Here is a 27,675-nt window from a genome sequence, read left to right as displayed (position 1 = left end):
TATTGTGTCCTAATGGTAAATAAATCAGGAGTCAAAAATGTTGATGTTCAGCCTGCTAACTTAAAACTTGTTAAAGTGCCTTGACAGAGCGGGGTGGCCTTGGACTATATGCTGGTGAGAGGGTTCAGTCTTGAACGTGTGGCTTCTGCTTCAAGCACCCTACACGGAAAGCCAGTGTGGCACCTTTAATCTGGCTCTAATTCAAATTTATCAGTAATCACTTAGCCGGCTCGACTTATCCTGTCAGTTGCGTTGCCAAAAAAGATTTCATGGGTAGCAGTATCAGAAGCATTTTTGTAATTAAATTATTGTCGCTTTACTGGAAAATCTCCTTACATTTGCAAGGGCTGGATTTGTTCTTGTTCCCCTCAGCCCCTACTTGACTCATAGTCTACCAGAGCGCTTTGGGCTGTGTGTCTTTCCAGCTTAATGGCCTCCTTACCACAATATTCATTTTGGTTGCGTTACTCTAGCCATCATTTTCCAGAGACAGTCAAAATCCCTCAAAGATGACAGAAGTCATTTGATCGTGGAGAGCAAGAAATAAAAAGAGCAACGATAATTTCTATAGGACCTTTTCATGGGTTTTTAAGAGAAGAGATTCTGCGATAGGAACAGAGTCTGCGTTTCCGATCCAAGATACACAGTTTTAACATATTTCCTGAGGGAATTAAAGAGCATATTTATGATATAAAAAGCGCCGTCCCCTGACCACCACTCCCTCCTCTGAGTTCTCATATATCTTATCACTTTTCACACACAGGATTGTAATTATGAGCTTACATATATGTCCTTTCCAAAACATCTTAGCTCCTTTGGGACTTACTGCGTTAGTTACATCTGCCCCAGTGAGAATTCCCTGACCCATAGCAGGCACTCACTCTGTATGCATTTTAGAAAATCATTTGGCCACGCTGCAAGGTGTGTGAGACCTTACTTCCTGGACCAGAGATTGAGCCTGTATCCTTTGTGCCAGCAGTGCTGAGTCTTAACCACTGGACTGTCAGTGAAGTCTCCATGTGCACTTTAACGAGTGGATGAAAATCCCCATTCTGGTCCTTGACTCCTATGCTGCAGATTCAGATCTATTCCTTGTCCTTCCTCAGCCCTGCTCTGCACCTCAGAGAAGCTAATCCCAGCAGGCTGCATCTCCAGCTCTCAAACTGTCTTCCTTCTGGCTTCAGACAGTGGCGGGAGCCTGGAGGGCAGGAGGAAGGGAGCAGACGGAGTATGTTCTGCAATGGGTGGCTGCCCAGCCTTTGGACTCCAGCCCCTGCTGCACAGGCTGCAGTGGGTCCAGCTTCTTCCGGGTGACGCCTACTTCAGGCCCCTGGTAATACAGCTGCTTCTTTTGTTCCTGCAGCTCATGGGGTGGCTTCCTGCTTTTTGCTCATTTCTGGGTTGTTTGACTTTCTCCAGTTTGGTTTGTCAGCAATTCCACCTGTGTAATTAATTCCTTGCATTAAATTCCCTCTGTTTTCAATCCTTAGAGTGTGTTCAGTACTGTACTCTGATGAAGAATTGAAATTATACTTCCTGACCTCAAAGCTGCTTAGTAAAGAAGGATTACCATGTACTCTAGAGGTGCATTACTGTCCAGGATCTTGGCTTACACTGCAGAGCCTCCAAAATGGGACTCCACCAAGGGGAGAGTCAGAGTTCCTATGGAATCTGATGCCCCTAATTTCTGAAAATGCCTGATCCTTGCATGTTTCTGTGATTCCCTGGCTTTTGCCTCCTACTTGGAGCTATTGCAGCACTTTGTGGCATATCCTTGGGCTTCCCAGGTAGCTCTAGTGGTAAAGAACCCACCTGTCAATCAGGAGATGTAAGAGAAGCTGGTTCGATCCCCAGGTTGGGAAGATGCCCTGGAGGAGGGCATGGCAACCCACTCCAGTATTCATACCTGGAGAATCTCATGGACAGAGGAGCCTGGCTGGCTACAGTCCACAGGGTCGCACGGAGTCAGACACGACTCAAGTGAGTTAGCACACATGCACACATGGCATATTTTTCCTCCCTGATGTGAAAGCACAACCCCAATTTAACTCAGTTACTTGGTAAAATAGGAGCAGGGCCATGGTTCCTAGAGCTACTGATAGCAGTTCTTATTTAGAGAGAAAAGACAAGAGATTCTGACAGGGTACTGTCTGACCTGGTTCTGAAGGTGGGAAAGGTTTGAATCTGTTTTACCATGCATCTTTTAATTTTTACCACACTCTAATTGGATAGCTACTGGGATAGGCAAATTGAGTGGCCAAATTCTCTTAGCATCTTCAGACTTTGGCGCTTTAAAATACCTTGCACATTTTCACAGTGAGCTGGAGAATTCAAAGGTACATAGGTTCATTTTCTCCCTTCTCTCATCTTTATAACTCTTCTTTGATAGTACTTCACTGAGGGATGGGAAAGAAAGGGAATCTAGCTGACATCGAATAATGAATATTGGTTTAAGTTATTAACAAGCTTGTAGTTCACATGCACAGCTCACCCACAAAAGCCACTGGATTTTCCAATGAGTTAGTTTCATATCTACAAGAATGAGGGATTTCATCAAGGATCTGTCCTTATTTTCTTCTATGGATTTGGCCTTGCAGCCAGGCAATGGTCAAATGATCAGCTGTCTATTGTTGGGAAGGAAGTCCTCTAATGTACAAATCAGTGAACTTCAGTAGCAAGTCTAATTTTTCCCAGACATTATCCTGTTTAGTCAGAACAGCAAAATACTTTTGAGGGGGAGAAAACTGTTATCTGTGAGTTTAATCGGGCCTAATAACAACAGCAATACCTAACTGGACTGAATACTTCTTTCCACAAGAATTTAAAGACGCTAGAGCTAGAAAGGATCTCAGAAATCTCTTGATCCAATGTTTTTATTTTGCACATAAGAAAACTCAGGCTCAGACAGGTTAAGAACAGCTGGCGAGTAGCAGAATGGAGATTAAAATTTGAAATTGTTCTTGTCTTGTTACCTTTCAGCCAAACGTATTACCTGTCAGTTTGTATACCTTAGCTTTCAACCTGATTCTCCTTCTTGTATTTAGACATTAAAACTATCAGATCTGGCCCAGATGTATTATGAAAGACCGTCAAAAGTGCACATAGAATTTGAAGATGAGTTACAGGGCATGGATGTCCTTGACCATGGGAAGGAGGGAAGAAATGCAAAGGAAATGGGGGAAGAGGGGGTGTTGAGGCCCTACTCTTTGCTAGACATGAGGGGACCACTTTATGTTATGGTAGGTGGTACTGTGATGGTGTGTGTGATCAGTGATGGTGGAGTGTGCAGAAGATGAGAGATACTTGGCAATCCGTAAATGAATAAGTATTGCTCTGAAGACGGGGCTGTGTTTAACAGGAATATAGGAATAGCCAGAGCAAACAATGACCAAGTTTGTTGTTCCTCATCTTGTCAAATAGCTATGTACTTTCTAGGGAAATATATTAACTCTCAGGTTGTTAAAATATCCTATTCTGTATACCTTCTCCAGCACTTAATATTATAACAATAATTTGTAATTATTTATGTTTGAATATCTTTTTATCCACTAACTTGATACATCTTCTCATTAGGGAAAGGCAATTTGTTATATGTATAAGGAAACAAATAAATGTTTGAGATAAAAGCTACTGCTATTGTTTCAGAGTAGTGTTTTGCTGTTTTTTTTTTTTTTTTTAACATTAAAAACTCTAGTATTACCACATCATATGGTGAACTGTTTATGGTTAAATTTTCACATGTCTTTCTATGCTATAGGCCTATTAAGTATTCTATTCTCATTCAATCAAAGCTCTTCACTGAAAATAAATGTCATTATGTTATAATGAGTTTCAGTATCTGCTGACCTTATCTGGATTTTGGAGGGTGAGTTGGCTATGAAGGATTCAGTAACTCTTTATACTTCTCTTGAGACACTAATTACTCATTAAATTTTCTTTTTTATCCTTTTTGCTGTATTTTAAAAATTCCAAAGATGAAGATTTTTGAAAAATGAGAAATTGGTGGAAATGCCTGAGAGTATTTCTTTAAAGTGAATATTGCCTAGAGCCAAAGGTGGAGACAGATAACACAAACTTTTCTGTCTTTATTTCAACTGGTTGTAACTAAGATCAGATTGAAATTGGGTATTCCAAGTTTCATCCCGAAGCAAATTTCTATAGTTGCGTTATAAGCCCCTGAAAAATGGGGTTTATGATGAAATGTTGAAAGACTCTCAACTTTAGGACAAGGCACAACTATAATTTTACAGGCATTAGGCGCCTAAAATAACTTTGTACGAAGATTACTCTGGGATTTGTCCCCCATTTTGTAGAAAATGCTTAATGTTGAACTATATTTTATGCACACAAAATGACTTATTTCATAAGACAAGGAGCTCAAGGATTTTCATTCCAATATTCAACAACACTATTACTAAAGGGACCTCTCCTTCTGCTCTCGTAATTGAGTGATCTTAAGTGATATTTAAAAGAAAATATCATTCTGCTAAACTTATATGCACAGTTGATATGTGGCAGAGTAATTTAAAATTTTCAAGTAGAATGTATTCTGACCATGTTTTCAGTATGTCATGGAACTGAATTAATGGATCATAATAATGTCTTAATAGTCTGTTCTATAGCAGCAAAAGAAACAAGTTTTTATTGTTGTTTTTGTGGAGCAATAATAGCTGAAGAGCTCACATTTGAGTGTACAGTGTAATGATAATAAAAACCTTTTTGTCAAATGGAAAATCCCTAGTGATGGACAGTCCTTGCCTATCTTCATTGTTAATTCATTATCTTTCTCCTTAAATGTAGATAAACCCAAGTCCTACTCCTGATATCTTTCCCTTCTTTCTTTGTATCTTCTCCTCCCACCTCTATGTAGATGACTTCAAATTCAGATTCCTAGTCCCATCTTCATCTCCAATTGCAGGACGCTTTCTTCTCTCTCTAGTCTTTATTTGGATGAATTGGGAATATTTAAAAATTCTTCTTGGAAATCCAACTCATCATTTCTCTTTATCTCTTTCCACTGACTTTTCCTTCAAGTTTACATATGTTAAATATACAACGTTTTAAAATAATTTTTTTAATGGCACCACCATCTTCCAAGTTGTCCCAAATCAAAACCCCACCATGTTTCTTGAGAGCCTCCTTTTATTCTTGCCCATCCCACAACCACCCCACTTCTGCCAATTAAATAAGTTTCAACATTTATATATTCACACCAAAATTTTATATTTATTTTCCTTTTTACTGCTAGTATTCATGTTGAGAAATGTACTGCTTCTTGTCTAGACTATTATAATAGCCTCTTCAACTCCAGTCTTCTCTCTTACTCTGCGGGCAAGTGACATGCACGCTCATATTATCTTGAGGATTGCCAGCTTCTGATTGAATTAGGTACCACTCACTCAGCCTGATTCCACAGGTCAGACCGAAAAAAAAAAAAAAAAAAGCCCCCATTTGCATCATGATTTTACCTTATATTTCCCCAATGAAAATGGACTTGCTTTCATGACTTTACTTTCCTGTTCTCATTCTCTGGTTCACATTCTTTTCTCAGTGTGAAGCAACCTCCCTCCAACTTATCAAAATTGTACATCAGATGCTATTTCCTTCATAGAAGCTTTTTCAACTTCTTCTGACAGAATGGATGAAAATCAGCCTTTCTTAGAGCTCCCTATGGCCTTGAAATCTGCATGTCATATTTCATTTGGTTAAAGGTCATACTTTATATGATTTTAGTTCTCTCAAATGGGTTGAAAAATTTGTGTTAAGGCCCAGAGTATAATCTATTGTGGTTTAAAAATATGTTTTCTACTGTTGTTGATGATATTGTTCAAATTTTAAAAACTCTTACTGATTTTTTTGTCTACTAATTCTATAATCTTACTGAGAAAGGATTTTTGAAATCCCTAACCATACTTGTGGATTTTTCTATTTCTTCTTTCAGTCCTATCAGTTTTTGCCTGTGTATTTAAAGCTCTGTAATTAAATGCCTGCACATTCAGTGTTGCTCTTTCTTCTTGGTGTATTTTAACCTTTCAGCATTATTGACAGCTCCCCTTTATCTTAGTAATATTCCTTGTACCACCATCTACTTTGGCTCATTAGTATAACTGCCCCAGCATTCTTTTGATTAGTGTTTATATAGCTCTTCTCATTTTTTTACTTTTAAGAGGCATGGTTCTTTTACTGCACATCTTTTGGTCTTGCTTTTTAAAATCCCAATGTGACAATCTCTGTCTTTTATTTGTAATCTGTAGAGTATTTACATTTAATGCAGTCATCAATAAGCCTGAAATTAAATCTACTGTCTTGCTCTTTGTTTTATTGTTTCTATCTGTTGTTTGTTCTTTTTTCTCTTTTCTTTTGCATTGATTTTTTAAATGATTCTATTTTGACACAACTATTAGTAATATTGGCTTGTTACATATGCTTTTTTGTTTGTTTGTTTTAGAGACTGTTTTAGAGCTTACTGTATAGACATCCTACCAAAGTGTATCTCTACATAACATTTTGCTACTTCACATGGAACGTTAGGAACCTTGTAATGGTATATATTTGTTTCTTCCTTCCTATACTTTGTGCTATTGTCATAAATTTTATTTCTGCTCATGTTATAACTTCTAGAATGATTTTGCTTTAGAATGATTTTATCTTTATTTTAAAAGATAATGATTTGCATTATCTTTTAAAATGAATAAAAATAAGAAAATTTTCTTTTATATTTTTCCTAATTCTTCCTGTTTTGATTCTTTTAATTTCTTTGAAGATCCAAATTTCCATCAGATCTAATCGTAGCATATGCCTTTGCCTGGGAATGGTGTGTGGTGTTCTGTCTTCTCACAATAGAAGGTGGCTTTTCTTCTGCCTTCCTCCAGAAGCAGAGGGTCTTTGCCTGGGAGCGTGGCTTTTCTACTCCTTTCTCAGAGCCTTAGGCTTTTGCTTCATATGGGAGAAGGATCTGAGATACAGTAAGGCTTCATGCCTTTCCCTACCAAGAAGGGCTTTCTCAGATCCTCTGTTATGCTCCAATCTTTGTTATGAGGATGGAGATACATGGAAAAGATCTGGAGAATGAATGTGTGCTGTTTGGGTCTGGATCTCCCAAGCAGTTTAAATTATCCTTTTAGCACACCATTGACCTTTAAAAATTTGTAAACATTTGTGTTTTTCTTCCACATTTACATTGACAGATGCTTTTTTCCTCCTGTACTCTGCCAAAGATGAAGTGGTTCATGCATTCCAATTCTCTTCAGAGGAGCTTATCACTATTTCAAATTCAGTTCATCTGAGTGTCTTGTAACTTTGTGAATTTAGCTCTCTCCTGGGCTCAAGAAGAGTTATGGTATTGTAGGTTATCTGTGGTTTTTTTTTCTCTTGCTCTTAGAGAAGGCGTAATCTCATGTGGCTTTCTCAGTTCTAAGAGGAATACAACTCCTTGTCATGTGATTTTAGTATTTGAGTGTGGACTAGGAGTTAGCTTTCTTAGCAAACTTGAAGTACTAATATAAAAAATAAAGAGTCCTAAAATTATTTTTTTAAAAATACTGATTTGTACTGAAAGATCAGAATTGATACCCAATTCTATGAGTACTGGAGTATAAAACATATCTCTATAGTAATAAAACAATTCATTATGTTGTAATCATTTTCTCCTTTAACTAAAAGACCATACCTGGAATCTATAGTAACTTTTTTCAAGTTGATGAAGATTAAACCTATTAATGTCATGGAATATTTGATATGCTATCATTTACATTTAACACTTCCAATTAATTTGGAAGAATAGAAAATACTTGAAATTCAGAACAGCATTTACTGCTTAAATGATATTTGGTGATGAATTGTAATGCATGGATACAGGAGAACAGGATTTTTTCCCAAAGGCTTTAATTTGGTTTCTCCTTTACCTATAAGTAAGAGAACATTATTCATTGTGGTAAATTTTGAAATGGTCCCCCCAAATGATATTTATGTCTTAATCCCTAGAACCTGTAAATGTTACCTTTTTGGAAAAATTGTTTTTGTAGATGTGATTAGTTAAGGGTCTTGAAATGAGAAGATTATCCTGAATTATCTCAGTTGGCCCTAAGCATCATCACAAATGTTCTTATGAGAGAAGCAGAGGGAGATTAGACACACAGAAGAGAAGGTCATGTGAAGACTGAGGTAGAGAGTAGAGTGATGCAGGATGGAATGGGAATCCTGGTGACCATCAGAAGCTGCAAGAGGCAAGCAGCAGATTCCCCCAGAGCTTTCAGAGGCCGGGAGGCCCTGCTGCATTTGATTTTAGCCCAATGAAATTGATTTTAGACTTCTTGCTTCCAGAACTCAAAGAGAATAAACTCCTGTTGTTTTAAGCCACCAAGTCTGGTAATTTCTTACAGTGACTGTCAGAAACTAATACATTCATCTTAGTCTTGTCTTCACAGAGGGAATTTTAACTTCTTCCCATCTTAGTATTTGAAATGTCATTTGATGAAAGTCAGCTGTAGGAGTATGTATTTACTATGATCTGCACTCAAAATTGCCATTGATTTTTAGCTTTCACGTGGTTAATTTTTTTTTAGTAATAAAGCAAAAAGAAATTTATACCTGGTCTGGGATGACGTTGTACAAATTTACAGATTACTTGACTGAGTTATTAGTTGGCAGATTTTTGGATGCTTCATCCATCTTGATTGGAATTCATGCTAGTGGTGATATATTCACATATTTGAGGCTCCAAGCAAAAATGACCGAGCGGTTCCTCAGGTATTATTGATTGTCAAATAGTTTGATACCCCTTCTGGGGTACCCTGAGCTTCACCACAGGTGTGTGGTTGGGCTTTATTTACATGTTCAGATGTCTTTCAGTCAGTTTACAAGTCCATTCATGAGAGTGGAAGACAAAAAGTATTTGATTTTGCAGACTGTCCAATGAAAATGAAAGAATAAATGGAACTTTCTAGAAATGCATTAAAAGTTTGCCTAAGAAAATGATGAATTTATTGTATTTTTATTCTCCAAGACTTGTCTATGTGTTTCCATTGTAATTTCTAGCCTTTTATCCTGCTTTATTTATTTATTTTTTTGGTGCATAGTACTCATCATCTTCTATCACACTGTATAACCATTTTCCATTGTATCATTTATCTGTCTCCTCCAATTAGAATATAAGATCCAAGAGGGCAGGATGTTTTGTTCAATGATGTATCCAAGTGCCTAAAACAGTGTCTGGAACTTAGTAGGCCCTTAATAAATATTTGCATAGTGAATGAAGAAATGACTGGCTGTACAGCTAATAGTTTCATGCCAGATAGGTGTTAGATGCTAACCAAACATTTTAAAGAAATTCAAAGAAAATAGGAAAGTACTTTCTTTTTATTTTTTAAAAATACTCTCTTTAATCATCTATCTTCAGTTCCGTTCAGTTCAGTCGCTCAGTCGTGTCCGACTCTTGGTGACCCTATGAATCGCAGCACGCCAGGCCTCCCTGTCCATCACCAACTCCCGGAGTTCACTCAGACTCACGTCCATCGAGTCGGTGATGCCATCCAGCCATCTCATCCTCTGTCGACCCCTTCTCCTCCTGCCCCCAATCCCTCCCAGCATCAGAGTCTTTTCCAATGAGTCAACTCTTCGCATGAAATGGCCAAAGCACTGGAGTTTCAGCTTGAGCATCATTCCTTCCAAAGAACACCCAGGGCTGATCTCCTTCAGAATGGACTGGTTGGATCTCCTTGCAGTCCAAGGGACTCTCAAGAGTCTTCAGCACCACAGTTCAAAAGCATCAATTCTTCGGTGCTCAGCTTTCTTTATAGTCCAACTCTCACATCCATACATGACCACTGGAAAAACCATAGCCTTGACTAGACGGACCTTTGTTGGCAAAGTAATGTCTCTGCTTTTGAATATGCTATCTAGGTTGGTCATAACTTTTCTTCCAAGGAGTAAGCATCTTTTAATTTCATGGCTGCAGTCACCATCTGTAGTGATTTTGGAGCCCCCCAAAATAAAGTCTGACACTGTTTCCACTGTTTTCCCATCTATTTCCCATGAACTGATGGGAATCATTTATCTTAGAGTTTCAAAAAGTCTTCCTTGTCCCCAGTTTTTCCCGAGAAACTAAAATTCAGTTACCTATGGGATTCCCAGGATCTGACCTTTGTATACTTGTATGATAACTCCTCCTACCACTCTTGGCACACCTCACAATGCTTTAGCCACCTCCGTCTTCTTTCTGATCCCTTTTCCCACCTTAGAATGTTTGCCATTATCCATCCTTTGCCTTGATCCCAGATACTGAGCCTCCAGATCTTTCATGACTGTCCCTATCATGTCATACATCACCTCTTCAGAGAAGACCTCCTATGATCCCTTAAGGCTATAGTTCTTAACTGGGTGGTTTTGTTCCCCAAGAGACATTGGGCCATTTTGTTTGTCATAATTTGAGAGGACAGTTGTGCTATTGCCATCTAATGGGAAGATACTAGGATGTTGCCAATATTCTATGATGCACAGGACAGCCCCCTCCTCCCACACCCCTCACACACACACCTTTCCCCGCTCCACCCGCCAAGACACAACAGAAAGTTATTTGGACTACGCAGTTGAGTGTTCCAAGTTTAGGAACCACCCCCTACTCTCTCTAACATTAATTACTTTCTTGCCATCAATGTTGTGTTAATCCTCCTCATAGCAATTGCTGAGAGTCAAAATAACCTTATTAATTTATTCACTTTTTTTTTAACCATCTGTTTACTCACCTAGAATGTGAGTTCTAGGAATGCAAGGTCCTTATTCACACAATATTCCCAATGCCTGGAACTAGCTTCTCATAGACAGCCACGTATTTATTCCCTAGGTGAATAAATAAGCATAGCTGTTTTCCTTCCCACTTCACATTATTGGTGTCTCTTAGCCAGTTGTCTTTTTATTTGCCTAAAATTTTGAGATGGCTGTACTTTTCAGTATGACCCCTCTTTCCCTGTAATTATAAGCATTTTCCTTAACATCTATGGAGGTCATATTGTGTGTTAGTCACTCAGTTATGTCTGACTCTGTGACCACATGGACTGTAGCCCACCAAGCTCTTCTGTCCATGGGATTCTCCAGGCAAGAATACTGAAGTGGGTTGCCATGACCTTCTCTAGGGGATCTTCCTGACCCAGGGATTGAGTCCAGGTCTCTGGCACTGCAGGCGAATTCTTTACCATTTGAGCTACCTGGGAAGCCCATTTGAGCTACCTTGGAGGTCATATTGGATATAGTTAAAAATCACAGACTCTAAACTCAGAATACTTGGGCTCAATAGGCTTTTATTACATACTCGTTTTGTGCAAACCTACTTGGAAAAGTTACGTTATTAGCTCTTGGAAAAGTTATTTTATCTTTGTGGTCTTTGGGTTTCCTTCAACAGAAGATAATACCAGTGTCTCCTCATAGAGTTGCTTTGAAGATTAAGCAACTGGATAATTCACAGGAAGCACTTGGGACAGGAAGCACACATATATTTGTTGTTATTATTATTTTTATTATTTTGTGGTCAAACACATGAAATTTACCATTGCAACCATTTTAAAGTGTACAGTTCAATGGCATTAAGTACAGTCACATCGTTATACAACTGTTGTTATTATATTTATCCTCTGAACTTGTTTTTGATTTTTTTAGGCTTTTCTTTATGAATGGCTCCTACTTTAGTTCTAGTATGTGAAGATGGATCCTACTTATGTTGGTGTAATCAGTTCTCCTATGATTCTTAGTGTATGTATCATACACCTAACTGCTTTGTAAGCTTAATGGTGCACATTTGTGCATTGTATTCACCAAGTTATCTGCCAGGTATTCAGTCTTTCAAAGTACTTTCCTAGTAACATTACAAGAATTCTAGAACACGTTTTTTTCTTGAGTAAGGAGAATATCTGCAGTAAGTACGTGTAAATTTCTCACCACCTTCGAATTGATGGCAACAAGTCACAGAAGATGAATATCTGGTTTGATAATCCTAAAATAGAGGCTTAATAGCAAGTCCTGAAAGTAAAGATTTGATTATAGAGATTAGAAGAATAGAAATTGGGTTTTATAGCAATTGAGTAACTATTAAGAATACTTCAAACACCTTGAAAGAATCCTTAAGATACCATAGTTTAAAACAAGATCTGGATATGGGCTGAGGATTTTTCCAAAGGAAAAAAAATCTCACTCACTTAATTAAGCAACTTTTAAAAATTGTCAGTACACCCTTTTAAATACAGTCTCTCAGGGTTGTAAAAGAACAAATTACATGGGCAAATTAGTGCTGAGGGCTACGCAGGAATGAAGGTGTTTCTCCACCATCATGTTTGGATTATATTAAAAATGCAATTCTAATCGCTGAACAATTTTTCAAAGGTTGTTGGTCGATTAGTGACCTTTAATGAAAGCTTTTCAAGAGGTTAGATTTGTTGGGAAACATTTATTAAGTGAAATTTTGCAATGTAAATTTTACGACCTCTATTCATGAAATGTCCTGAGGTAATTGAAAGGTTAGACATGTAGTTACCTGAATTACAGTTTTAAAAATGAGTGTGTGCAGCCTGGCAAGACATTTTTACACACGCAGGTTTGTTATGACCTTGGAACACAGGTGTGGCACATTTTAAAAAAAGCCTCATTAGGCTGGAACATATAGCTTCCAATGGAGAAATGAGTAGTAGTCTGTGAGAGAGTAGAAAATTCAACTGACAATTTACCCAAGGATCCACAGAGCGCTGGTGGCCAATCATAGCTGGATCCCAGGTCATCTGAACCCAAACCAATGACATATCCTTTTCCTCAGACCCTTCTCATCAGTTACCAGGATCCTGGGAGCCCAGACTTCTTGAAGTTGCAGACTGTCTTTCCTGCCAGCCTGTGACTGGCTGGTTGTAGCTTCAGGGCAACCAGTGACCTTTTGATGGAGCACACCTTGGTCCACCTGCCTGAGGATTTCTTCTTTTCAGTTTGATCTGTGGGAGAATTTTATGAGCTAAAAATCCATCAGTGTCTCCATTTACCAAGTTATTATTTGATGGTTCTACAATCTAACCGTCTCAAAATTGCCCTCAACTGAAACCTGGCACACATCTTGACAATCCCAGATGAAATTTTTTAATTGAAAATGGTTGCTGACTTTTGATTTACATGTGAAAAGAACAATGCACAAGCCCCATGATTCAGATCTTTGGCTTGCTTCTCAGATGACTGACTGTCAGTTATAACCACATGGTACTCCTGCTTTCTGCATGGCTAGTAAATATCATGGGTTCAGGGCACTTAGGGTCTGGGAGAAACCTTCCAAATGCAGTTTGGTTCATACTTCTCTTCAGCATTTCATAGGCAGATCTGAGACTCAAGTGGTATAGGATTATGTGATGGGAAAATGAGGATTAGTGTGTTGGCATAATAGGGGTGGATTTTTAAATGATTGAAGAATGTGAAGTGGAGATGGCAAAATAGGAGCTCACATTTCTTGGTATTATTGGCTGAACATTTGTTTAAGGACAATCTTGGACCTATACAGAAATATGAAGTAGAGAAAATTTGTTCTTCTTCCCCATTCCAAGCTTTTATATGTCCTTCCCTACTCCTTCCTGTCTTTCCTTTTTTCCTATCTCCTGTCCCCAGAGATTTCATGTTTGAGTCACTGTCATTAAGGAGTTTATTTTAACTTTGCAAGGAGCGAAGGATTTTAAGAATATTTTTGGTATGTTGAAGCACATATTTTATAGTCTTAGCATCTAGGGATAAGACAAATCTTGCCTAAGATGACCACTTTTTGAAAATGAAACTATCATTTCATTTTATCTAGCTTCCAACTGCAATGATGAGAAAAAGATAGTCATGAAACGTATACAAGTTTGTGAAATTAACAGAGTATTGAATTTTGCACTGAAAAACAGTATTGGTGGCTATATTTAAAATGCAACTTTGCATAGCATTTATAAAAATAGAAACCAATAATTAAATACATCATTTAAAAATTTAAGCCTAGTTTTAAACATTACATACCTTCAATGGAATATAACTGGGACAGACCAAAAAGATTTTTTTTCTTACTTTTAAAGTAACTTGGGACAGTTTTTAGAGGGTTTAGGATATGGCATGAATATTTTAGGAATCAAAAACATTAATATGAATTCTATCTTCTCTATCTTTTCTCTCCTGCCTTAGGAATGTGAACTATCTAAATGCAATGCTCAAAAGCAGAGAAAAAGTAAGAAAATTGTGCTTCTCCACCAGCAAAACCACCTTCCCCAAATAACTGAAGTTGTTACTATAGACAGGAAATATAAATGTCCAAGTGACTACTTTCTTGGTAAGATTGAAAGCTTTCTTTTTTCTTAAATACTACAAACATTTCTGGAAGATCAGTTAAAAATTAATTATCACTCATGTAAAAGTTTAGATTTAAGAAAAGTCATTCATTTGGGTTAGTAAAATTTCTTTTACTGATTCAATTAATTGGTAGATAGATGCCCACTTATTATGTTGCTCTAAAACAAACACTTATAAAATGTCAATTAGATACATGTCTATATTTTATACTCAATCTAGCCTCTCTTTAGTAAATAAAGCATGATTGAGATTTCATCAAAGTGGTAAATGGAGATTCTCTGTGGTCAATCTTATGTACCTATGTTTGCCAGGTTTTTCCCCTTGTTCCTGTTGCATCCTGCCTTTGAGAAACCATTTCTTCAGATTTAATTTCATGTCTGCCTAGGTGAGTGTTTTCTGGGACAATAGATTCTTGAGTGGCCTGGGGGCCCTCCATTAAATGCCACTTTGTAAGAGACTTTCTTTGGTCACTGGACTAGACTCTCGAGTTATTAAAGCCTGCAGATGGCTGGCTGGTGCAATGTAATTAAACTACAGCAAATTGAATGTAGGTGCTAAAGCTATGTTTGAAATTTATGGGTGTGCTTTTGCTTTATTTGTTTTTCAAGGAAGGTGGCTCACCCCTCCGGTGAATGCCTGGCTGGCCATTTTTGATGAGTCAGAATTACCCTTGACTGGTTCACCCCAAAGGAGAGTCTGGCTTCTCTGAACATGGTGAAAAGTAAATATGGTACTTAAAGTGAGATACCATCTTTCAGCCAAATCAAGATGCTTCTGTTTCTGAACAATTCATTGGATGTACACTTAGATGATAAAAACTTATTATAATGTGTCACTAAAAAGCTTATTTTAATATGTCACTAAAAGACAATTATGCTTATTTCACAAAATTTATATAATCTTGTGAACAGGACATTTAAAGTCCTGTCACTACATTCTTCCATTGATACTAATAACAGGTGGTGGATTCTATAAGGAATTTAATTTTCACACATTTGATGTATAGGGGTTTTTGGTGAATTTTACTAGGGGAATTTATCATCACTAACCAAAAGAAATTACAAGGGCTTTGGGGGTGAGTTCTATAGTTTAATGTATGCCGTGGTACAATGCAGATAGAACCTGAAAACTTAAACTCCAAGCCTAGTGGGTGTGAAAGCCTCGGGTCCAGTGGGCCAGTGGGCCAGCTTCGGCTTGCCTTCGCAGCAGATGAATGTTATGAGGAGAGTGCTCTCAAGTGCATAACAGCCACGCACAAGGAGGACATACAAGTGGTTATGGCACCCTTGAGAGGTGTGATCCTTGAGATGTGAGCCTGGGACTCGTCTTGGGTGTTGATTGCTCCTGGACCACTGGCGGGATGACTCTACTGGCAGTTGGAGCTCTTCTTGATGGTAGCCAAAAATAATTTCAGCTCACGAGGCAGGTTTATTTTGACCAGACGCTACAACCGGATGGTCAGCCGGGATGCCTACAGCTGTTCATCAGATGTACAGTAAGGGGGGAGAATGCTCTGATTTCCTAGGACCTTTTCTGTTCATAACTGCAAGAATGAGAGGAAGAATTGACCTCATAGTCATGGCACATTTATATGTTTGGAGTGTGAGAACTGCTTATGGGGGCAGATGGGTATATTACCTGACCTCTTCTCCTGAACCTGACAAAACTCCAAGAGGGACCTGTTTGAGAAGATACGTGACATTGTTAAGATCACTTTAAAATGAATCTTTATGCTTGCCCCAAATTATTTCTTTCCAGGATGCTGAGAAAGCTGTCAATCCAGATTTTCTTGGAGTCTATGAAACTCCCTGCTCTTTTGATATTTTTGGAGGATAGATGCATTTCCTTATGCCCGTTGTATATTTTTTGGTTTGTAATTGACACTACCCTCAGCACCTCTGCTGTTCTTTTAGGCCGCATTAGATCTCGGTTCTTTATTTTTTGTGCTCTGGGGCAGAAATGCATCCACATAAAGCAGTATATTAGGAAGAGAAAGAAGCTAGCTCTTTCATTAAGTGATGCCTCTCTCTTGATGTTACCTTCTTTCATCTAATAACCAGATTTGGCAGTAGGCTAGTGTGGGTTAAAGTGCAGGTTTCTGTTGCTGCTTCCAAGTCTCTAACATACGGACTAGAGAAGTTACTTCAAAGCTCTAGATCTTGTCAGATTTCCATCAAGGCTGCAGAAGAAGCGTATAACTTTTTAAAACAAACTTTACTTTAGGATACTTTTAGATTTATAGGGAAATTATAAACATAGTATAGAAAATTCTCATATACCCCACATCCTGTTTTATCTATTATTAATATCTTATGTTACTATGGTATATTTGTTTCAATTAATGAGCCAATATTAATATTGGAGTATTAGCTAAACTCCATACTATATTTATAGTGAGAATGAAGTCGCTCAGTTGTGTCCGACTCTTTGCGACCCTATGGACTGTGTCCATCGGATTCTCCAGGCAAGAATACTGGAGTGGGTTGCCACTTCCTTCTCCAGGGGATCTTCCTGACCCAGAGATCGAACCCAGGTCTCCTGCATTGCAGGCAGACGCTTTCCCATCTGAGCCACCAGGGAAGTCTATACTATATTTAGGTTTTCTTAATTTTTACTGATACCCAATTGTCTTTTTTCCAGGATCCCAGCCAGCATACTACCTTACATTTAAGCATCGTGTCTCCTGAGACTCCTCTTGGCTGTGACAGTTTTTGAGACGTTTCTTGTTTTTGATGACCTTGACGATTTTGAGGAATACTGGTAGGATATTTTGTAGAACGCTCCTCAGTGGGAATTTGTCTGAATATTTTCTTATGATTAGACTCGGACCATGAGTTTTTGGGATGACGATTACAGAGAAAAGTGCCATTTTCATCACATCATATCAAGGATACATACTGTCAACATGATTTGTCAAGTTTGTCAGGTTTGTTCGCAGTAAAATTACGAATTCCTCCCCTCCTGCTTTTCCTTACTGTATTGTTTGGAAGGAAGTCACTACACACATCTCATCTCAAGGAGATTGTCACCACAGACTAAGAAATTACAGATGTTTAAGGGTGAGTTTTATAGGCTTTATCCATGTCGCAGTATGATGCAGGAATGCGGAGTTATGCTACATCTCCTTGAGAATGGAGGATCTACATAATTTATTTGGCATTCTTCTGCTGAGAGGTTTACTTGTTCTCCCCATTTATTCATGTATTTATGTTAGTATAGGTTTATGGATCGGAGCAGGCAATGGCACCCCACTTCAGTACTCTTGCCTAGAAAATCCCATGGACAGAGGAGCCTGGTGGGCTCCAGTCCACGGGGTCACTAATAGTCAGACACGGCTGAGTGACTTCACTTTCACTTTTCACTTTCATGCATTGGAGAAGGAAACGGCAACCCACTCCAGTGTTCTTGCCTGGAGAATCCCAGGGAAGGAGGAGCCTGGTGGGCTGCCGTCTATGGGGTCACACGGAGTCGGACACGACTGAGGCGACTTAGCAGCAGCAGCAGGTTTATGGATATTTATTTTTAACTCTGGGTTATAATTTAAGACTACTTTACTTTGTTTCTTATAATTTTCTAGCTTTGACCATAGGGGATTCTCTCCATGGGCTCCTGTGTCCCTTTGACATGCTCCTGTCTCTGCGTTGTTTTGAGCACTTCTTTACTTCCTAGAGCTATAAGATGCCCCAGGCTCATTTTGCATATTTTCTGCTCCAGTCCTAGAATCAGTCATTTCTCCAAGCAGTGGCTTTTTAACGTATTTAGCACTCTTTCTTGTGTTTGGTGTTTGCAAATAGGTTAATGCTTTTTGCTTGATGGACATTGAAACAGATTTTCTTTTAATACAGAGAAGTTCAAACATACATAAATAGCATAATAAGTCCCCCTTCAGCCATCATTCAGCTTCAACATTATCAACTCATGGCCAATATTATTGTATTTGTATTTTGATCCACTCTCCTTACATTGCAATATCATATCATGTCACCTATAAATATTTAAGCAGTATCTCTAAGTAATAATAATTAAAAAAAATGATAGATAAAATAAAGTTAATGGTAATTTGGTTGGTAGTAGAGTAAAAATGGTGGATCAGACAGTAAAGAATCTGCCAGCAATATGGGAGACCTGAGTTCCATCCCTGAGTTGGGAAGATCCCCTGGAGGAGGGCATGGCAACCCACTCCAGTATTCTTGCCTGGAGAATCCCCATGGATCGAGGAGCCTGGCAGGCTCCAGTCTATGGGGTTGCAAAGAGTTGGACACAACTGAGTGACTAAGCACAGAGTGAAAACGGTAACAATGATTTGATTCTCCTCTGGCACTTGGTGAGGTCTAGGTCCCCTCCCCTTGAACTTGGACATGCTCTGCGGCTATCCTACCACATGGGAAATGCTGTAGCAGCTTCAGGGGCCAGGCTTCAGGCCCTTCACTTTCTGTCTCTTGGAACAATTTTTCTGGGAGTCTTGAACTTCATATAAGCAATTTAACTACCCTGAGACAGCTGTGGTAGAGAGGCATGTGTTAAGTACTCCCGTCCATGGTTCCAACTGAGCTCAGCCTTCCAGCCCTTTCTGCCAAGACACCAGACTTGACAGAAAGGGCAAGAAGTGCATGAAGTCTGGGACCCTCCAGAACAGCCCACCTGCCACTTCAATTGACAATATGTAGAGTAGATAAATCGTCCAGCCTACGTTCAGCTGCTGGATTTCCTAACTCAAAAAATTATGAGATATGATAAAATGGTTATTGCTTAATGTACTAGGTTTTGAGATAGTTTTCTGGGCAGCAATAGATAACTGAAACCTAGGCTTTTAAAATTTGCACTCCCAGGGTTTATGAGCATCAATCTCCCTGGAGTGTGACTTACTCGTCCCTTAGAAGGTCTCTTTGAGGTTGTATTGATCCACTTGTTATGTAAACAGTTTTGAATATTTCTTACCACTGTTTTTAATATAATGTATTTGATTATACACTTATATAATTTAAAAAAAAATGTTCTTTTTGGCTGTGCTGCACAGCATGTGTGGTCTAGTTCCCTGACCAGGGACGGAGCCTACACCTGCATTGGAAGCACAGAGTCTTAACTCCTGGACCAGGAAGTCCCTATAGTTTAAATTTGAATAATTACTATCACTCTCACAAGATTTCTGAAAATGTATCACTTGGTTTTCCCACCTTTGGAGTAATGGCTCCAGCACCTTATTGACTGATGACAGTCTCTTCTTGATGAGTTTGTGCTGATTCTTCCTCAGTCCTGAGCTCTGGTAGAACAATTAAGTCACCTGGCTCTGGAGTTAGAGTTGAGCTAAAATTTTGGCCTTGTGCCTTAGTGGTGTGACCTTGGGTAAATCAACTTAATCTAATTCTGTTGCCTCTTATGCAAAATGAAGACGATCGTGGGTACCCTCAAGTGTTGCTGTGGAGGACTGAATTTGGGGAAACACAGACAGAACTTTGTACATTGTCAGCCCTAAGGTTATTAAAGTTATTTAGTTTTCCTGTAAAATATATGAACTCATTTTGGCAAAAGTGCTATTAAAATTCACAGCAATGGAAAGAAAGCCAGCCTCTCTTGGGAGGTGAGATTAGGGAGATTTTTCTGTCTTTGGTGCTTGTTGTGGCTATATTGGGGGCTCAGGGCTTTCATCTTTTAAGGTGAGGTGTGGAGGGTGTGGGGAGAGGCGCTGAGAAGGCTGGTGCATACCTGAAAAAGGATATCAGCAGAAGGAAGCACCGGCTTTCCTACCAGAAGGATGCTTGCCATGCCCATGCTTCTGTGAGGTGCTTGCTAGAGAATTATGGTCTGCCTTTTGCAGACTGGCAAACTGAAGATGAAAGAGGTTACAACTTGCCCCAGGATCATAGTAGCAGGAATGGAAAAAGAATGGCAGAAATATTCAGCACAGCTTTTTGTTAATGGATTCACTCCAATACTCAGGCCATGCAGGTTCTTTAATTTCCCCCAAACCATGCCCTTAAATGAGGCCTATTTCAGGCAGAGACACTAATCCAGCCCCGAGGTAGAATAATTCCTCCTCAGCACCCTTCTTTGATGTGTAGCTGATACGGAACCGAGTGCCAACATATGTTTGTACAAATATATTGGCAAATGTAAGCAGCCTACTGCTAATTACTACATTCTGAACCTCATGTGAAGTTTGAATGATGCCTCAAGGAAGTGGAATCTAAGAAAATAATATATATATATTTTCAAATGTTCGAAAACATGGGTTAACTGCTTTGTGGTTGAAACTGGAAGACATTCATGAATTATCTTGTCATCTCAAATCTTGGCAATAATATTTTTACTTAAGGCATTCAGGTGAAACCCTTGCTAGCAGAGACTGAAGCGTTTTAGACACTTTTCCAATGAAAATGGGCAGCTTAAATTTAAAAACCTATGATTGCTTAGTATTTTAAAAATGAAAGCAAGAACAATATAGTTGAAACTGATTCTATACAAAACAGAGAATGACACAGAAGAGAAGTCACCAATTAAAAATCATTTATCAGCAAGGAACAAAGTTACCAGTTGCAAACAAAGAGTAGGAAATACTGTGGGAATTTCAGAGTAGCCTGTCCTGCTGAAACTATTCAAATTCAAATCATTTCTGAAGACAGTGCTGGCTTAGCAGAGTTGAGAAGGCCAGATCAGGCCTTTGCCCTCCAACGTGGTGACCCCTTGCTTTAACATTAGTTAAAAAGATGGTGTTGTTATAATTTCACTACATGTTTCAAGCTAAAACATTATTTTAAAATTTGAATTATATGAATACGCTTTAAAATTAATTTTGCTCATTTTAAAGGTTGATTTAATTGGCCATCAAAATATTATTTTCATTTTTAACAGTGGATGTATAGAATTCTTTTGATCAGCTTCTGAATGTCTCAGACTTCAAATAAAGAAATGTAAGACTATTTCCTTTTTATGAGTATGAAGTGTTTGCATTTTCTGGCGATATAGAAAAAACTGTCAGAAACTGAAATGGATATCGAAAGAGAGAAAGCCTAACTGCAAAGGGGGACTTAATCTCTCTTTCTGTGATGAACTGACTTTTGCTGGTCAATTGATATGATGGGGAAATTTAAAATATTTGATCATTGTGCCTAAGTGGAAGGAACAGGTAATGATGCAATTTGATATCCTTAAATCTAGCTTTTTGGATTAAAATTTTTAAATTTGGCTTAGTTCAATGAAGATATCTAAATTGAAAATATAGAAAAATGAAAGTAGTTCTATTTTTTAAAAAATGTAAACAAACTAGTAGAATAACTCTAAGTAATCAGCTAATTAGCCAACTGAGTAAATGGATAAAAACAGTGATTTAGTTTTTTACAAGACCTATATCACTGAAAAGAAATGATGGATTTATATTTAGTATTTAAATATTTGGATTTGCATGGTTGTTTCTACATTTCCCTAGTGTACTTGAATGTAGATTTTCCTCTTAAATGTTGTAAATAATTTTCTGAAACTGTAGTCTCTATTACATTTCCCTTTCTCTGTAGGCAAGGATAGTTAAATAAATGAATTATGTATGTCACTGTACACATACAAAATATTGTGAATGATGTTACCATCACTTTAAAAATGTTTAAATATTCCATTCTCTGACTCCCACCACTTCACTTATTTTTCCAGCTCAGTTGCTCAAGAACACCCACTGAAACAATTCTTCAATGTTGTGGAAACTTCCAATCCATCAAGCCTTCATGCCCTATCCATTAGTCTCCACCTCTCTTCCTCCATCCCCGTCTTCATTTCTTTTCTTGTCCAGCGTAAATGTCATGGTCCATCATTATTATTGCTCTCTTGCTAATGCCCTAAACTCCCTTGCTCCTCTTTTTCCCCTTTACATTTGACTGGCAAAAGCTCATCCCTGATTAAACCCAACCATCCCCTTTTGCTGAACACTGGGGAAAAATATTCACGAGGTGAAGTTAACTTATTCAATTTTAAATTCTTGATCTCAAACTTCAAATGGGTTCAAACACAATTCAGAATTTTTTTTTTCCCCTGTTGTTGTTGGGTCCAAGTATTATGTGCTATTGCTTCGATTTGAAAAAAAAAAAAAAAAAAGGATTATTTGTTTTCTGTAACTGATGTGATGTCCCCCTACTAGGTCTCACCTACTTGGTAGCAGAGGCCAAAGTTGGGGAGATGAGTAAGTTAGTAAGTTAGGGGAAACGTGGATATAAAATTTAATCATCTAGATTTCATTGTTTCGGGCAACAATTGGGTATTTGATCTTCCAAGTCTCTTTGCCCTCTAGCTCCTTTTCAAGATAATTCCAAGATATGTGGAACAGCATATTTGATTTTATGATGGAGGACAAGGACATCTCAGCCTCAAACTCTGGACCTCTGGGGAGGAGAGATGTCTTTCCTAGGGAGGAGAGATGTCTTATCTGTATTGATCCTTGGCCTTTTGCACTGGAACCCACTTAGGTACATCTGATCTCTTGTGGCATTTTGGAGATATTGTGTGTGCATCTGTTTGTGAAATCTATTGTTTTAGCTAATAATCTGATTGCCCAGATCTCATGCTTTGTGTTCTCTTTTTCTGTGGTGCCAGGTCTCTGATCAACCAGCCCTCTCAGCACCTTTATATCCACATCTATTTCACATAAACTTTAAGAAACCAGTAGCAATATGTGGAGGCTTCCCAGGCTCAGTCATAAAGAATCAGCCTGCCAATGCAGGAGATGCAGGAGATGTGGGTTCGATCTCTGGGTCTGGAAGATTTCCTGGAGAAAGAAATGCAGCCCACTCCAGGATTCTTGCCTGAGAAATCCCATGGACAGAGGAGCCTGGTGGGCTACAGTCCATGGAGTTGCAAAGAGTAAGACACAACTTAGAGACTGAGCACCACTGAGTACGTGCAACATGTGTGCTCTTGGCTCCATGCAACTCGGACGTGATGCTGAAACAAACGAGGGATTCGTGCCCGTGGTTTGTGTCGGCAGACTCTGCTTGGACAAGCAGTCTGCCATTTATAGTGTTCACCAGTGTTTTCCTGCCTTTCAGAATGTTCCAAAACCTGCCACTACTGAAATCCAGTGTGGAGGGGGACGAAAGGCAAAGCTTTTGCTCCTACTTTTTCTTCTCCTTTCCATACTCCTGCAGGGCTGGATTGGCTGGGCTTCTCTGTGGAAGGGACTTTTCTTATGCCTTATCTTGAGTGCTCTCTACTGATAGTAAATGTGATGGTCAAGTCAGCCAGGTTGCCTTTGATACAATATTGAGACTTTACGGAACTTAGAAAATCCCTTTTCTCTTGATAAAGTCTAGTTTTCAAACTTGTAGTATTGCTAGAGATTCAACTGAACATTGGTTGTTTTCTTTCTATTCTTATTATAATTGTCCTCATCTTCACCCTTCTATGCCCCTTGACATCTACTCTCCAACTCCCTTGTAGCTGTATGTTGCTGAGTAGAGACACGCATCCATGGAAATGCAACAGAGAAAGGCACGTTAATGTACATCAGCAATTATTATCCTAGTTACACTGCTAAGCTTACTTTTCTATTCTACAAGATGACTATTTTATCTGTCTACTTGCTCCTCAGAGATCTCACTACCCTTCCTCCCTTCCCTACCCTGTTCTCAGCAGAAGACCTCTCCTCATAGATCACAGAGAAAAATTATAGTCTCTGGAGACCTCTCACTGCTAAATCTATAAACAAGCTGCATCTCATTCTTCCTCAGAGAAATGTGGAAGGACAGTCAATTCCTTCATCAAAATCCAGTCCCTCCAGTTTTGCTTGGGATCACATTCCTTCTTGTCTTTTAAAATACTTCAGTCCTTCCTTTATCTTTTACACTGTGAATATCTCTCTTTCTATTGGGTTATTCTCATCAGTATAAAAATAGGCTATGATATTTTTCTTCTTAAAGGAAAAAACCCACTAACCTCATATCTCCCTCCACTCTCAGTCTGCGGCTCTCCCTCATCTCTCATTTCTCTGTCGCTCTCCCTGGCCACATTACTTTGAAAGCAGTTTAACACTGCTATACTTAAAATGGATAACCAATAAAGTCCTACTGTATAACTCAGGGAATTCTGCTGAATGTTACGTGGCAGCCTAGGTGGGTGGGGAGTTTGGGGAAAAATGGATACATGTATATATTTGGCTGAGTCCCTTTGCTGTCCACCTGAGATCATCATAGCACCGTTAATTAGCTGTACTCTAAAATGAAAAGTTAAAAAAAGTAGTTTACAAGTGCTCGCACCCTTTCTCACCTTCTAATCAGTTTTCAGGCCACTGGGATCTGGCTTGCATCTCTACCACTTCACTGAAATTGATCAAATTCAGTGTATAGGTTTTTGTTATCATCTCACTCAATGTCCCAGCAGCATTCTGCAGAGTTGATCAATTTCTTTTTTTGGAAACATTTTTCTGTCTTAGCTTCCATGGGTTCACACTATTCTGGCTTTCTTTTTGCCTCATTAACAATTCAGTCTATATCTCCTTTACTTGCCCTTCCTTTTGACTCAGCCTCTAAATGTTGGAAATCTACAGGACTTGATTCAGCCTTCATTCTTTTTTACACTTCCCTCAAAGGTGATCTCCCCCAACTTCATGACTTCAAAGAACACATTTGCTAGAACTCTTCACATTTGCATCTTCTCTCCAGACTTCTCTGAGTTATAGACTCAAATATTCACACTACTATCTTCTTGATATCTCTATTTGGAGGGATCACAGGCATCTTCAACTTAACACAGCTAACACAATTATTGATTTCCAATCCCTCACCCCTCATTAACCCTCTTCAATCTTCCACATCTCACTAATAATGCAATCATCCTTCAGATCCTTAATCTAGAAATCTGGTAGTCTTTCTGGATCTCTTAGCTACCTGTTCTCAGTGTCTTGTGGGTTTCCTGTTCTTGGTGTGTTCTTTAAGCAGTGAAATTTTGTCTTAGCACCGTTTCTCTTTTTATTTGCATGTTTCTCCCTAATCAATTGAACCACTTCTCCTACGGCTTCATTGTCATTGGACGTTGATGATTCTGTATTCCATCTCTAACCCAGGATTTGCTTCTGAAATTGAGATCTGCAGTACTACTTAAATGCTGATAAGAAAAGTGACTTAGTGCTTTTTGGCTTAATATTTCTTGGTTTCTCTTATTTGTTGACTGACTCTCAGTCTTAACTTCTCTGGAGAAAGAGTAATTTGTTTGTTTGTTTTTTTTTTTTTTTACAAATCATCAGTTTGAATGTGTTTCAAATTAATTGCCAGTGTGAAGGATTGAGATAGGGGGCTTAAGAATAAGATGATGGTCATGTAAAAAGAGATTTGAAATAAATAAATATACAGCTCAGTTTAAAAATGTGTATTTTACCAGTGGCAGGGGTGCCACTGGTATCAGGGTAGGAGTGGGGCTGAGAAGTTTGAGGGTATAAGGGTTAAGCCCTGTCTTCATTCAAATATCTCATGTAACCATTGAAGTGAGTGCTTTCTTGGGAATCCCACAGTAACATGGCAAGAATGTACACACTCAGGGTCATTAGTAGAGAGAACACCTAACTGGTAAGATGTGTGAGTTATATGTGGGCTTCCCAGGTGGCGCCAGTGGTAAAGAACCCACCTGCCAATGCAGGAGACACAGATGCAAGTTCGATACCTGGGTTGGGAAGATCCCCAGGAGGAGGGCATGGCAACCCACTCCAGTATTCTCACCTGGAGAATCTCATGGACAGAGGAGTCTGGCGGGTACAGTCCATAGGGTCTCCAAGAGTCAGACATGACTGAAGTGACTTAGCATGCACATATGTGAATTATATATATACTGTTGGCCCTCCATATCTGCAAATTTTGAATCCTTGGATTTAACCAACTGCAGACCAAAAAAATATTCTAAAAAGAAAAACAATTCCAGAAAGTTAGCAAAAGCAACACTTGAATTTGCTACACGTGCTAGCAGCTATTTACATAGCATTGACATTGTGTTATGTATCATAAGTAATCTGAAGGTGATATAAAATACACAGGGAGGGCATGTGTAGGTTATATGCAAATACTATGCTATTTTATGTAAGAGACTTGAGCATATACAGGTTTCGATATCCTTAGGGGTCCTGAAACCCATTCCCTGCAGATACTGAATGGATGGTATAGGTGAAACAATGTCAATCATATAACCTCAGAATTTTATGTTTGGTGGGACAGCTGAAATGAACTTGACAGTGACTTACCAAATCTAAGCATTTCGTTTTCCTTCATTATCGTTGTGTCATGAATATGGTAGTTAATTGTGTAGTTAACTCATGACTGGCTACAAAGTGATCCCTTTCTCTGGCTTCAATCCCATTTAAAATGAGTCTTACCTGCTTATAAAAGGAAAAGCTGCATTTAACATTAATTTTTATAAGTTGAAGCACATCCTAAATAATAGACCTCTTTAATGAAAGAAAATATGAAAAAATGGGGGTCAAGAGAAAACATATCTGAGGAATCCTCTTAGTATAAGAATAACATCTACTTCAACAACTTACTTGACAAATATGTATTAGAAAGTAGCAAGCTGTGGTACAAACAACATAAGGCTTAGCCCCAAGAGATCTGGGTTCCAATTCTTGTCCTGATCGTCACTGGTAGTATGAATTAAGCAAACCTAAGATTGCCGGGAGAAATGCCAATAACCTCAGATATGCAGATGACACCACCCTTATGGCAGAAAGTGAAGAGGAACTCAAAAGCCTCTTGATGAAAGTGAAAGAGGAGAGTGAAAAGTTGGCTTAAAACTCAACATTCAGAAAACGAAGATCATGGCATCTGGTCCCATCACTTCATGGGAAATAGATGGGGAAACAGTGTCAGACTTTATTTTTCTGGACTCCAAAATCACTGCAGATGGTGACTGCAGCCATGAAATTAAAAGACGCTTACTCCTTGGAAGGAAAGTTATGACCAACCTAGATAGCATATTCAAAAGCAGAGACATTACTTTGCCAACAAAGGTCCATCTAGTAAAAGCTATGGTTTTTCCAGTGGTCATGTATGGATGTGAGAGTTGGACTATAAAGAAAGCTGAGTGCCGAAGAATTGATGCTTTAGAGCTGTGGTGTTGGAGAAGACTCCTGAGAGTCCCTTGGACTGCAAGGAGATCCAACCAGTCCATTCTAAAGGAGATCTGTCCTGGGTGTTCTTTGGAAGGAATGATGCTAAAGCTGAAACTCCAGTACTTTGGCCACCTCATGCAAAGAGTTGACTCATTGGAAAAGACTCTGATGCTGGGAGGGGTTGGGGGCAGGAGGAGAAGGGGACGACAGAGGATGAGATGGCTGGATGGCATCACCGACTCGATGGGCATGAGTTTGAGTGAACTCCAGGA

This window comes from Bubalus bubalis, chromosome 7 (assembly GCF_019923935.1).
Source record: "Bubalus bubalis isolate 160015118507 breed Murrah chromosome 7, NDDB_SH_1, whole genome shotgun sequence".
NCBI classification, from domain to species: Eukaryota; Metazoa; Chordata; class Mammalia; order Artiodactyla; family Bovidae; genus Bubalus; species Bubalus bubalis.
This window is presented reverse-complemented; position numbering follows the sequence as displayed.